Source organism: Corvus hawaiiensis, chromosome 3, assembly GCF_020740725.1.
Source record: "Corvus hawaiiensis isolate bCorHaw1 chromosome 3, bCorHaw1.pri.cur, whole genome shotgun sequence".
Taxonomy (NCBI): Eukaryota; Metazoa; Chordata; class Aves; order Passeriformes; family Corvidae; genus Corvus; species Corvus hawaiiensis.
Genome location: NC_063215.1, coordinates 106,938,426 through 106,950,680, shown reverse-complemented (window position 1 = coordinate 106,950,680; position 12,255 = coordinate 106,938,426).

The window sequence follows — 12,255 nt, the reverse complement described above, 5'->3', positions numbered from 1 at the left end:
ACATCCTGCAGGATGACTTTGTGGGGACTTGGCTGGAGATCCGCACTGGCTGTTAGGTGCTTTAGGGACAGGGAGAGAATAGGGATCCAAGGCCATTCCCATACGATCCAAAAGGCCAGTGGAGGCAGTGGCACCGCAGAACATCTTGGTGCCAAACATGTGGATGCCATCTGGGAATGTAGCCACATTTCCAGAGAAGTGAGCACAGGGATAGCGATGGCAAATGTGGGACATGGCCTCTCCCTCACCACTTCCCTTTCCATTCCCGGTCCTAGACCAAGTTGCTCCATCAGTTTGACATCTCTGCCAGGTCCCAGCTAAGAGCATGGCTAAATGTCTTCAGGCATGAATGGGGGCAAGGCTGGATGCTTGATCTGAGGAGTACTGTGTTCTACTCTTTGCAGGCTTCCTTGCTGTGTTCCAGTGGTGGGGATATGAAGAAGGGGTCATTGGGACCACCTTTGATCCCCCCAATACGCAAGGCAGTGAGTCCCCCTGTGAGCAGTGCGGCAGCGTCTGTCCCAAGCTCTCCGCAGCTGGATTTCCAGGAGTCCCAGGAGATGAGGTAAGCCAAGGTTTCTGCTGCTCCAGTGTGCTGTTCCCCTCGCTCTTCCCGTCTCATGAGGTTATTTTCCACAGTCATCTCTCCCTTGTATTTAGGCAAACCTCAGTGTATTCCCCATTTTGCCCATCTGTGGTGATCCAGCACAATGGCAAAGCCAACACCATATGCCCTAAGAGCAAAGGTGGTTGTGGGGAAGAGGAGGCAGGGCTTAAGAGCACCTCAGAACAGGTCCTCTGCTGGACTTGGCTACTGATTCCCTCTATGGTGTTTGTGCTGTCATTTGGGAACTGTATTGCATGGATGTGGATACTGTGGTTCTTTGAATACTGTGATCCTTGCCTGTCAACTTCTGCAGCCATGAGGATATGTCAGGGCAAATATTGGCTACTGAGGAGGTGTCTGCAAATTCAGGTGCTGCTCCTGTAAATGTCAGGTGTGACTTCTCTGTGCCTGGGCCTCCACCGTGAAACCAGAGCCCAGATAAAACTTGGGGTACAGATGTATAATCTGATCGATGTTTAGTATTTCGATCTGGGCTTAAGATCAAAGAGGGCAAGGTGCTAGAGAAGAGTTATAGGACTGTACCTGATGCAAAGACATTGGCTTGGATATATGTGTGAGAAAATGTAGCTGTCAAGCTTATCCTAGTGACAAGGATAAAGCAGGAGTCCCAGAAGTATCATTCCAATTGAAAAGCGTCCGTAGGGCTTTTAAAGTGCAATCGGAATATCCTTACCTAGCAGCTGAGTTGGAAAAGGCCTTTTTGTCCTTGAAAGAGCAAGGAGGTGTACTGTCATTCTCAGGAGAGAGCAGTGCTATGGCCCCACGTAGCCCGAGACTGTCACCAGTGTAAGGCATGAGCAGGCAAAGTCAAGCTTGGGCCGGAGAACAAAAGTAGCTGCCCTCCATACAGACTTGTGTCTCAGCTCAGCAGCTCTTGCTGCTTCACAGAGGCTGTAGGAGCCACTTGGCTGCAAAAGGAGAGAACTGGGCAGGTCTGATGCAAGTTGAAGAATGACTGCTGTGTTTCAGCCGGAGCTTGGCAAGCTCTGTGGGACTCCAGCACCTGAAAGCTTAAGGACAATTCCTCAGCTTTGCATCGTGTTGGGTTTATGTGTTGCATTTCCTCCTTTATCAGGGGGACCATGCTAAGAAGGTTTGCCTCCTTTGATGCTACACACATTCCATGCCCTTCTCTTTCTACCTCCTCATATGTTCTTTTGTCCTCCATTTTCTCAAGGCCAAGATCCAGCAGCAGAAGCAAAGAGAAGAACTCTGAACATGCAAGTAGGTACAGGGCATGTCTGTCCTAAAATGACCATTGGAATGCTGACCCAGGGGTGGCATTGTGACAGTTTGGTTGAAAACCATCCTGGTTTAAATGTCTTCAAATTCCTTTCAATTCCTTGATGGGCTCTCCCAGAGCCTGGTCACTGGGAGTGTGCTCCGGTGGTGCAGTGAAAATTACTCCAGGAGCTGCACTGGTACCTTGGGGCTCGGGAAATGCGCCACAGGAAAAGAAAACATTCCTCTCCATCCTGCACATGCCTTTCATCTCCCTGCACCCTTTCTAAGGTCATAATTAGTAGAGAAAAAAAGACATTTAGCATGAAAGGAGAAATGTTCCCACTCCTTCCTCCTGCCTTTGAAGGAAGAAGGAGAACACCTTCCCTTGGGGCAGTTTCTGCGCTGAACCCTTTGAGATCTGAAGGAGATTCATGGACATTGCCTGGTTTTGCACTGGAAGAAATAGGGAAACCTCCTTAGACAGAAAGTCCTTGTGAATGTTCCAGTTAAGGGGAAGGAGACTTCCAAATGGATGCAGCCTATGCAGGATCAGAGTTTGTCATCCTCTGACAGCACAAGCCTAAAGCCACCTATGGCAGGTTCACGATGGCAAATCTCTTCCCCGACTCTCTCTGCCCATGTCAGTATTGCAGGCTGAGGCTGGGGGAGGAGATGCCTTCTGCCTTGTCCCCCCTCCCTGCCTTGCCTGATCCCTGACAAGAAGAGTTGTGCCAGGTCAAATGAGGTGTCTGGTGCATGTGTGTCAGTCCCTGCTTTCAAGTTCAAAGCCTCAATGCCAGGGTTGTTGTTCCTTTGCTATCTCTGGGCGTGGAATGATAGGAGAGATGAGATTTGAAGAAACAATTTTGCTGATGCAGAAAAACGATTTATCATTGATGGAGGCCTGTACAGAATGATTAGTTCTCTGAGTTTCAAAAGCTCCGTTGGAGAGCATTTCAGATTAACCTGCACCATGCCATTTCCATTAAGAAAATTTTGAATTGTCAGGATTAGCGAAGATCAGAAATGTTTTGAGGCAGGTCATGTTTATGTAGGGTTTGGGTGTCTCTGCAGGAAGGAAAGCAGGGAATAAACTCCTGGAGCAACAAAGCAGAGAAAGCTGGGACGTTTGCATGACCAATGTGTTCCCTACAGATATGGGCTGCTTGAATAGTGGGGACATGTAATGGGGATTGCAAATCTTCTTTTGCTTCTAACACGTGGTGCCATTGTTTGTGTCCCAGCACTGCCTTTGTTGTAAAGAGAAATAAAAACCACCAAGAAAACCCAACCAAGAACTGAGGGGGAGTTACAGAAACAAAGGCCTTGAAAACTGGCTTGGGAAAGCAATTACTTCCTAGGTGGAATTGTCAAATTCTAGAGACCCCTGTGGGTTGCCAACTGTTTGGAAGGAAAGGGATCCCCAAGTAGTGGATGAGCCATGAGCAGCACAGAAGCAAAGTAGTGGAATCTCTCTCTCCCTTCCTGCCAGCTCCATACAGTTCAGAGCAATTATAGTGATGCTAGTTTCATGAAAAATAAAAACAAAGTGATCTTCTCAATAATAAATAACCCCTCGAGTGCCTCACCCATTAGTTGTGGTGATTGTAAAGGTGGGAGTTCAACTAACTCACTTCTTCCCTTGTACCTGATCTACAGCTTCTTCTGAGTCTACAACAAAAACCCAGAGGAAGAAGGGAAAGAGTTCATGGTGTGTGATAGGACCTGGGATGCCTCTGTTCCCAAGGGAACTGGCTGAACTTTTTGGCTTGAAGACTGATGTGCAGACCCCCAGGCTTGGCAGTGCAGGTCTCCGCTCGCAGCCTGCTCAGGGGGCCTTGGCCCAGGAGCCCCGGCAGGGGCAGCTGAGCAGCGCTGCCCCCGGGGTCACTGCCAGGGAGCACAAGGTGAAGGCTGAGCATGGCTCAGCCTCACAAAGAGGTAAGGCGGGAGCTGGGCCGCTCTCTGGCGGGAGGAAGGCTCTTGTGCCAGCCTAGAGAGCCTGGGCACATTGCCAGGGAACAGTTCTGCCCTGCATGTGCCCCCTGCACTGAGCTGTGCTGCTCCCAGTGCCCCGTGGAGCTGTAGGGCTGCTCAGCTGTGGGGCCGGGAGAGGAGCAGGAGGGTGCGTGTGCAGCTGAGCCATTCCTGGAAAGCACAGGCCTCTGGGCTCCCTGCTGTCCCAGGGCAGCCCAGAGGCCAGGCTGTTCCTGTGCTGGCTCTGTGCAAGTGGGTCAGGGTGTCTCCCTGGCCTGCCTCAAGTGGCTGCTGGCAGGAGCATGTTTCCCTGTGCAGCTCTTTAGAAGTTTCCAGGTGGTCTGTCCCATTAAATACGTAGCTTCCGATGCTTTAGGTTTGCATTGCGGCCTCTGTTATATTTTGTGTCTCCACTTTGCAGGCGTGACTGGCTACAGTCTTATCAAGAAGTTTTCCTTGGACATTTCCTATGTTCCCTAACCGACAAAGCCCTTGCCTCCTGTCCAGAAGAGCTCTCTTTCCTCGAGCTCAGGAAGAAGGTGCTGCCTGTCCGAAGAATGTTTGAAGATTTGGATTTATACGTTAGGCTTTGTAGTTACAGATGTACATATGTTCTGACATGTAGATGTAGTTTGAATAAATGTGTTGTCATTTTATCTTTTAAATTTTGAAACTAGATTTTCAACAGTATATATTTTATTTTGATTGGTTTTGTTTGTTTTAAATAAAATAATTTTTAAAAAAAACAAGCCGAGAATGTGAGACCTGCTAGCCTAGAGGTTGTCAGAGTGCAGCTGACTCAACGTGCCACTGTCTCACGGTATTCTTTCCTCACAGCGCCTCTCCTCTTCCTCTTTTGCCATGTTTTCTTCATGTCATTTGTGCTGCTGTTTGTTATTTAGCATTACAATGGGGCCACCTATTACCATGTTTGGGGGACAATGGACCCAGAAGATCCTGTGTAGTCTCCAGTTTTCTGCCTCGATCTATTCTGTGCTCACAAAAGGCCTGAGCAAAGCAACAAAGAGAATGTGCCCAAATCCCAAAGCTTTGCTCCTTTGCAATGTCAGACGGATCTGGCTCAGAGGTGTCTTCAATCACAATTCCATAGGTAAGAAGAGGACGTGTATTTCACTGGGAAAAGAGGCACTGCTTTGGAAAAGGCATCTGTATGTATATTTACCCAGGACAGCAGTCCAACGGCGTTGTTTGCAACTTGTTTGCAGAAGGATGAGCGGACTGTGAGGTTATTGAACAGGTGACAAGGGTTCCTCAAATCTGTACCCTAGCCTGGGTGCCATTCAGCCCACGGGTATGGGATCATTTGGTACCATGGACCAGTGCTTGCCAGCATATTGAATTCCTGCCTAGCTGGAAGAAGCAATTCTGGGTTCAGCTCCAGCTCTTGGTGGGCTGCATGATCACTGACAATGCTGCCTTTCCAGAATTTATTTCTCAGTTGCCTTTCATAGTCATTTGAAGCTTTTAAACCTCACATGTCAATTTGCTCTGCCTTAGGGAAAAACACTTCTGAGCCCTGTGCAAACTGTAACCTTTTGACACCAAAGTCTTCATGGTTTCCAGGCTCGGATGTTAGAGAAGAAAATGCATGTGAATGTGTTACTTAGGTTTTCTGGAGGAAAAACTCTGTGTCACGTGGCTGCGTGTGTTTGCTTAGCTATGGGTCAAATCCCGGACTAGTAAAGCCTGGGAAGGCTGGCATGCATCAGGGAAAACTAGTCCGTGAGCTTATGGGGTTGCCATCACCAGCAGAGTGGATGTGTCCTTTGGGGATTCCTCTGGAGACAAAATTAGGCACCTGCTCCCTCCTGCAATATTCTCTTAGATCTTTCTAAAATATCCTAGAAAAGGCAGTGAAACTTCATGTCTACTTGCACACCCACTGTTTGAATAGGGGCATTTCTGTCTCTCCGCTAAGTCATTGCTCTTGCACACCAGAAACAGGAACACCAACAAACGGGAATGATGCATGATCCTCCTGCTGGTGCCTCAGAATACTGGTAAGTGCAGATCTGGGTAGCTACCCAGATTAACATTTAATTAGCATTTCATGCTCCTTCAAGATCCCCAGATCTCAGGGCATTTTGTTTCCAAGCTGCAGCTATACCATCACTCTCTGGGGAAGAACAGTAAATAGGAAACAGCGACTGCCAGTATTGCAAGAGTGTGGGGAAAACCTGAAGTGTCTGTGTAAAAAGATGAGTGGGAAGAGTGTCATTGCCACAGCCAAAGCTTAATTAGGGGAGCAGGATCAGTTCTTTACTGCATGGCTGCAAGATGATCGTCAGGGACCTCCTTTTTGTACCTCATGCAGGAAAGGAGCTCTTAATAATACCCTGCTACTGAAACCCACACTGGGGTGTAGCTCTGTAGTGGTTCCCAATGAAGCAGATTGCCTGCTTTGTCACTGCCAGCCCTGTGACCCTGTGAGGGACCACAGTTCATCCCACACATGTTCTGTCTCCAGGAAAAGCTTGCCTTGGCTTATATGAGGGGAAAAACCAGAAGAATAATAAAATGGACAATTAATCTGGTCACTTTGGAGGACATGCTCATGCTTTCACATGTCAGCCTTGTACCGGCTTGTTCGTCATCATGAAACATATCAATAGAAAAAACTCAGATCCTATGCTACATCTGAATGAAATTCCTTCAGATTATTAAGATTTCTGTTGTCAAGACCCGGATAAAATCCTTCCGACACTCACTTGCAGCTGTCCTGGATTTCTGCAGCCCTTTGTGGAAACCTGCTGTAGGTACAGTGTCTGGAGTTGGTTTGGGCCTTTAGGAAAGATGTGTGGAACAGTATGCAGGGCTCTCCTAGGAGAAAACTGTTTGTCCAAGACCGGGGACATCGTGCCTGCAGAAGTGGAGTGGCCCCGCTCCCAGCCCAAGAGTCTGTGAGCTGAGCCACGCCGGGGAGAAAAGACCCCGAGGGGCACCAGCCCAGCCGCCTCACCTGCCATGACCGTTCTGCGGAGCTCTGCCGTGGGGTGGAAGTCGACGCTGGGCGAGCCACCGAGCTTTCATCTGCTGCTAGAACTACTCCGTGATAGCTCCTGTTTTTCCCGAGAGAGAAGCCAGCGCCATCTTGTAACGCTTGTCCTGGGCGGGTTTTCCTCTGGCATTTTGGGTCTTTGTTCCAGTGGGAGGACGGTGAGGTCTGACAGTTTGATATCTACAAGTTACTTACTTATTTTTCCTTGCCTTGTGGGCATTCTGTTTGTTAATAAAATGTTGGGTTTTTTCCACTTTCATCTATTAGTATTCATTTCCTATTGCTGGAAAGGGATTGTTGGAACAGTTTAGAGGAGACAACTAATTCCAGACTGCCCTAAGTTTTCTCAAACTGAGACAGATGGCTTCACATAGGAACATCCCCAAGGCTGCTGAGAGGAAGGCATGGAGGAAGGCAAACCTAGTTGTACCAGTTTGGCCAAATTTAGAAATATATCCCCTGAGAGAAGGCACATCACCACCCCTCCCCCACCAGGTTTGGGAAAAAATAAATTTTCCTCAAAGGAAAGTGAAAGAGATAAAAACGATTTCTTTAACAAACACACGGGAAAAGGAAAATAATGCTAACTAATAAAAATCTCTCGCTGTGGAGAAAAAACCTGGCAAAGTGTTAAGAGTCCTCCCTTTGGTCTCCTTGGAGCTGGGACTTGGCCCAGGGCCAGGCCCTCTGTGCTTGATGGAAAGTCCTCCCACTATGCTCTGATAATTGAAGCAGTGCAGTAGAAAAGGGAGAAAATCTGAAATTCCAGGGAAGGAAAAAAAGTTCAACTCTCAGTCTCTCTCTGGAGAAAAAGAAACTGAACAACTGGCCAAAAGCTGACCGGGCAGCCGCAAGCCGGGTGCCTCCTCCCTCCCCTGCCGCAGCTGGAGAAAATGTCACTATCTGTGTGTGACCTTGAACAAGCTGCAAACTGCTTTGAAAAAGTTTTGCTCAGTTTTCCCTTCCCCCTCTCAGGCTCAGTTTAAAGGCATAAAAAGGCACAAAAATTAATTTCTGGGCATAGGGCAGCAATATGGGATACACATCATAAAGTTACCCCAAGACACTAGTATTTCTGAGGGAAGTTCTTTTACACCAAACCAACTGGAGTCGTCAAACAGCTGACCGGACGTTTCGAGACATGGGCCAAAGGGGAAACCTTTCAGTGTGTTTGGTCAAGGCCGGGCTATGCTCGAGGCAAAGGTGTGTCAGTGTACTCGGCTCCTTCTCTCCGCATGGTGTCCGGCAGGCACAGGAGCCCAGAGCTCCTGCAGAAACCATCACAGCACTCGGTGGGAGCAAACTTGTGTCCAGTCCTCACACAGAGCTCTGGTGTCCAGCACTGCACCTCCTTGGAATGAGGAATTGTTGCAGTGCTCTTGGAAGGAGCTAAGGAGGTTTGGCCTTCAGATCAGCTCCTTCCTAGCTCCTGATTTGCTGCCCTGGGTAAGCTGCTGCCTGTGGCAACACTTGGTTCACAGCTGACAGCCCTGCTCTGCTGGCGGGCGGCCATTGCAGGAGCTTTTGCTGGGGTCATTGTGATGCCTTTTCTTGGTCTTAAAATCAAGAGTCATGCACGGTTAGAAGGGGAAAAGGGATTTTACCTTGGTATTTATTTTAAGGATCCTTAGGTGTACACGTCCAGGTCATAGGCATCAAGATGCACCCTGCCGAGTCTATCTCTCTGTGTCTCCCCTCTCAACATTGGGTATAACATTATAGGTTTTACTAATTAGCATATCTATCAAAGATTCCCCAATGAGAGGCTCAAGTGAGCCCCCCTCCCCAAGGAACCTTCCCCTGGATGGTTCTATCTTGGTTTACAGAATGTGTTCTGGAGAGGACCTTGGGGTCTGGGGCACACTGATCCCTAGCTACGAAGCTTCTAAAATGTTTAGTCTCTTAGCTTGACAAACAAGTCCAAGAATGTAGGCAAAAAGCACTAGGAATACAGAAGCTGTAAAAAAGTATAACGGGGTATAGAAGAAAAGGCAAAAATCTTCATGGCATCAATTGAACCTTTCAGATCTTCCCAAGGAGAGCTAAGGAGGGAACTTGTCAAAAGAGCATTGCCTGGGCAAAGCTTTTAACATTAAATCTTTCCTCTGTGCTCATTACCATGCACAGGAAATATTTGAGGAAGCAAGTTTGTTGTTCCAGAAATTCCTGCAATCAGTCAGATTGCCAGAAAGAAAACACAGATTTGGGATGTGTAATCTCACTTTAATTCATTGTATAGAGAAATACAGGAGCACTTCTTGGGAGCTGTGTGTCTAACCTAAGTGACCTTGCCACCAAGAACTGAGAAAGGTGGGGAGAGATGGAATCAGTGGCACAAGGATCTGCAGTGGGATTCTCCCGCAGGCCTGAGGAAACTGCCCCGGGCTTCCACTGGGCCATGGCTTTTTACTCCACATCAAAACTTCATGCAGCGGCTTTTCACTCCACATCAAAACTTCATGCTTCACACTGTGGTGGTGAATCTTCCCTGGCCTTGTCAGGCCACACTGTGATCTCAGAAATGCTTGTTAGGCCCCAGCCTTGATGAACAGCCCCTGGACTCAGCTCCTCTTGAGCTTGCCCAAAACACTGAGTGCTCCCAGGAACTTGTGCTGTCTAACCAGCTCCTGGGGTTTTCTATGAACAGTCTTGGAAACTACTTTTCTTGCCTGAAGGCCATAACATCCTTCTTCTCGCACTTCCAAAGACAGGGTGCTGACCCAAAGTGCGGCCATGATGAAGCATTTTATGACTGAAGCCCACTGTCTTGTGGCCCATAAACAGCGGTCCAAAAGGAAGCCCTGGAAGCTCTCCTGGACCACAGCGGCTGCCACTGGCAACCTCCAGTGGGGCCTCTCAGAGCCAGCGAGCTCAAGGATCGTCGATCAACAATGGATCCTGGGCCAATACCCCCACTCCTCACGGCTCCAGTTTAACTACTGTTAAGCTTGAGTGCTGTTAAGCTTTTAGGCCACATTCCTTTTCATCCTTGTCCTTTCTCTCCCTTTGTCAAACCCGTCTAAACACACACACAGAGAGAGAGAGAGTTCTCAGTTCATGTCTGGTTTGATTGACTGCATTTTGTTTGTTGCTTTTTTTCCTTGTTGTGCCTTAAAGGACTAGTAAGTAATAGTGTGAATGTTGCCAACAAATTTTGTTGAGCTGTTACTTAACATTCTGTACTAGTTTGAAAACAAACCAGTGAGAGATCACAAGACAGAACTGCAATTTAATAGGAAAATTAAAATAATTGCAATAGTACAAGAACACTGACAGAGTCAGGATACAACCTGACACCCTGTTAGTCAGGGTGGTGGTAGGAGCCCAGATGAAGTGGTCCTATTGAAGCAGTGATCCTGTAGAAGACTCTGGTTTTCAGAAGAGGGTCCAGTAGTAGCTCTTATCCTCTGGGAATCCAGTAGAGAAGAGCTGCTTGTGCTTCAATCCTACCTGATTATATCCAGGTGGGAATGCTTGGCTCCTCCCCCTGGGTGGAGCATCTCCCAATGGGCTGATGTAATTCTGTGAGTCATGGGGTGGGTCATTGATTGCCCATTAAACAGAGATAGCCCCCAGAGGGATTTATCAAGGGTGAGTCATGGTAGGAGATAACAAACACAGCCCCATCTGTTTTAACAGCTTATGAAGGTGACAATAGAATACATACTCTTGGTTGCATCTTACACTGTAACCTAGGACATATTCAATCTGGTTTTACTGATAACCTTGACAGTGAATTTTTAAGCAATCTCAAACACTCGTTCGTAACAAGCCTTGGGAGCATGAGGTACAGGGCTGACATTGGAAAGCAGGAGAATCACTCTAAAGTGACGAGTTTAAATGTCCATTTCGTTGCTCTTCTATTTATTTCACTCGATTAAGCCAAGCCAAGCTTTTCTTGGAGGCAGAATATGTGTGGGATGTACTACGCCATAACCCCATAACTCTGGGCTGAATGGCACCCAGGCTAGGGTACAGATTTGAGGAACCCTTGTCACCTGTTCAATAACCTCACAGTCCGCTCATCCTTCTGCAAACAAGTTGCAAACAACGCCGTTGGACTGCTGTCCTGGGTAAATATACATACAGATGCCTTTTCCAAAGCAGTGCCTCTTTTCCCAGTGAAATACACGTCCTCTTCTTACCTATGGAATTGTGATTGAAGACACCTCTGAGCCAGATCCGTCTGACATTGCAAAGGAGCAAAGCTTTGGGATTTGGGCACATTCTCTTTGTTGCTTTGCTCAGGCCTTTTGTGAGCACAGAATAGATCGAGGCAGAAAACTGGAGACTACACAGGATCTTCTGGGTCCATTGTCCCCCAAACATGGTAATAGGTGGCCCCATTGTAATGCTAAATAACAAACAGCAGCACAAATGACATGAAGAAAACATGGCAAAAGAGGAAGAGGAGAGGCGCTGTGAGGAAAGAATACCGTGAGACAGTGGCACGTTGAGTCAGCTGCACTCTGACAACCTCTAGGCTAGCAGGTCTCACATTCTCGGCTTGTTTTTTTTAAAAATTATTTTATTTAAAACAAACAAAACCAATCAAAATAAAATATATACTGTTGAAAATCTAGTTTCAAAATTTAAAAGATAAAATGACAACACATTTATTCAAACTACATCTACATGTCAGAACATATGTACATCTGTAACTACAAAGCCTAACGTATAAATCCAAATCTTCAAACATTCTTCGGACAGGCAGCACCTTCTTCCTGAGCTCGAGGAAAGAGAGCTCTTCTGGACAGGAGGCAAGGGCTTTGTCGGTTAGGGAACATAGGAAATGTCCAAGGAAAACTTCTTGATAAGACTGTAGCCAGTCACGCCTGCAAAGTGGAGACACAAAATATAACAGAGGCCGCAATGCAAACCTAAAGCATCGGAAGCTACGTATTTAATGGGACAGACCACCTGGAAACTTCTAAAGAGCTGCACAGGGAAACATGCTCCTGCCAGCAGCCACTTGAGGCAGGCCAGGGAGACACCCTGACCCACTTGCATAGAGCCAGCACAGGAACAGCCTGGCCTCTGGGCTGCCCTGGGACAGCAGGGAGCCCAGAGGCCTGTGCTTTCCAGGAATGGCTCAGCTGCACACGCACCCTCCTGCTCCTCTCCCGGCCCCACAGCTGAGCAGCCCTACAGCTCCACGGGGCACTGGGAGCAGCACAGCTCAGTGCAGGGGGCACATGCAGGGCAGAACTGTTCCCTGGCAATGTGCCCAGGCTCTCTAGGCTGGCACAAGAGCCTTCCTCCCGCCAGAGAGCGGCCCAGCTCCCGCCTTACCTCTTTGTGAGGCTGAGCCATGCTCAGCCTTCACCTTGTGCTCCCTGGCAGTGACCCCGGGGGCAGCGCTGCTCAGCTGCCCCTGCCGGGGCTCCTGGGCCAAGGCCCCCTGAGC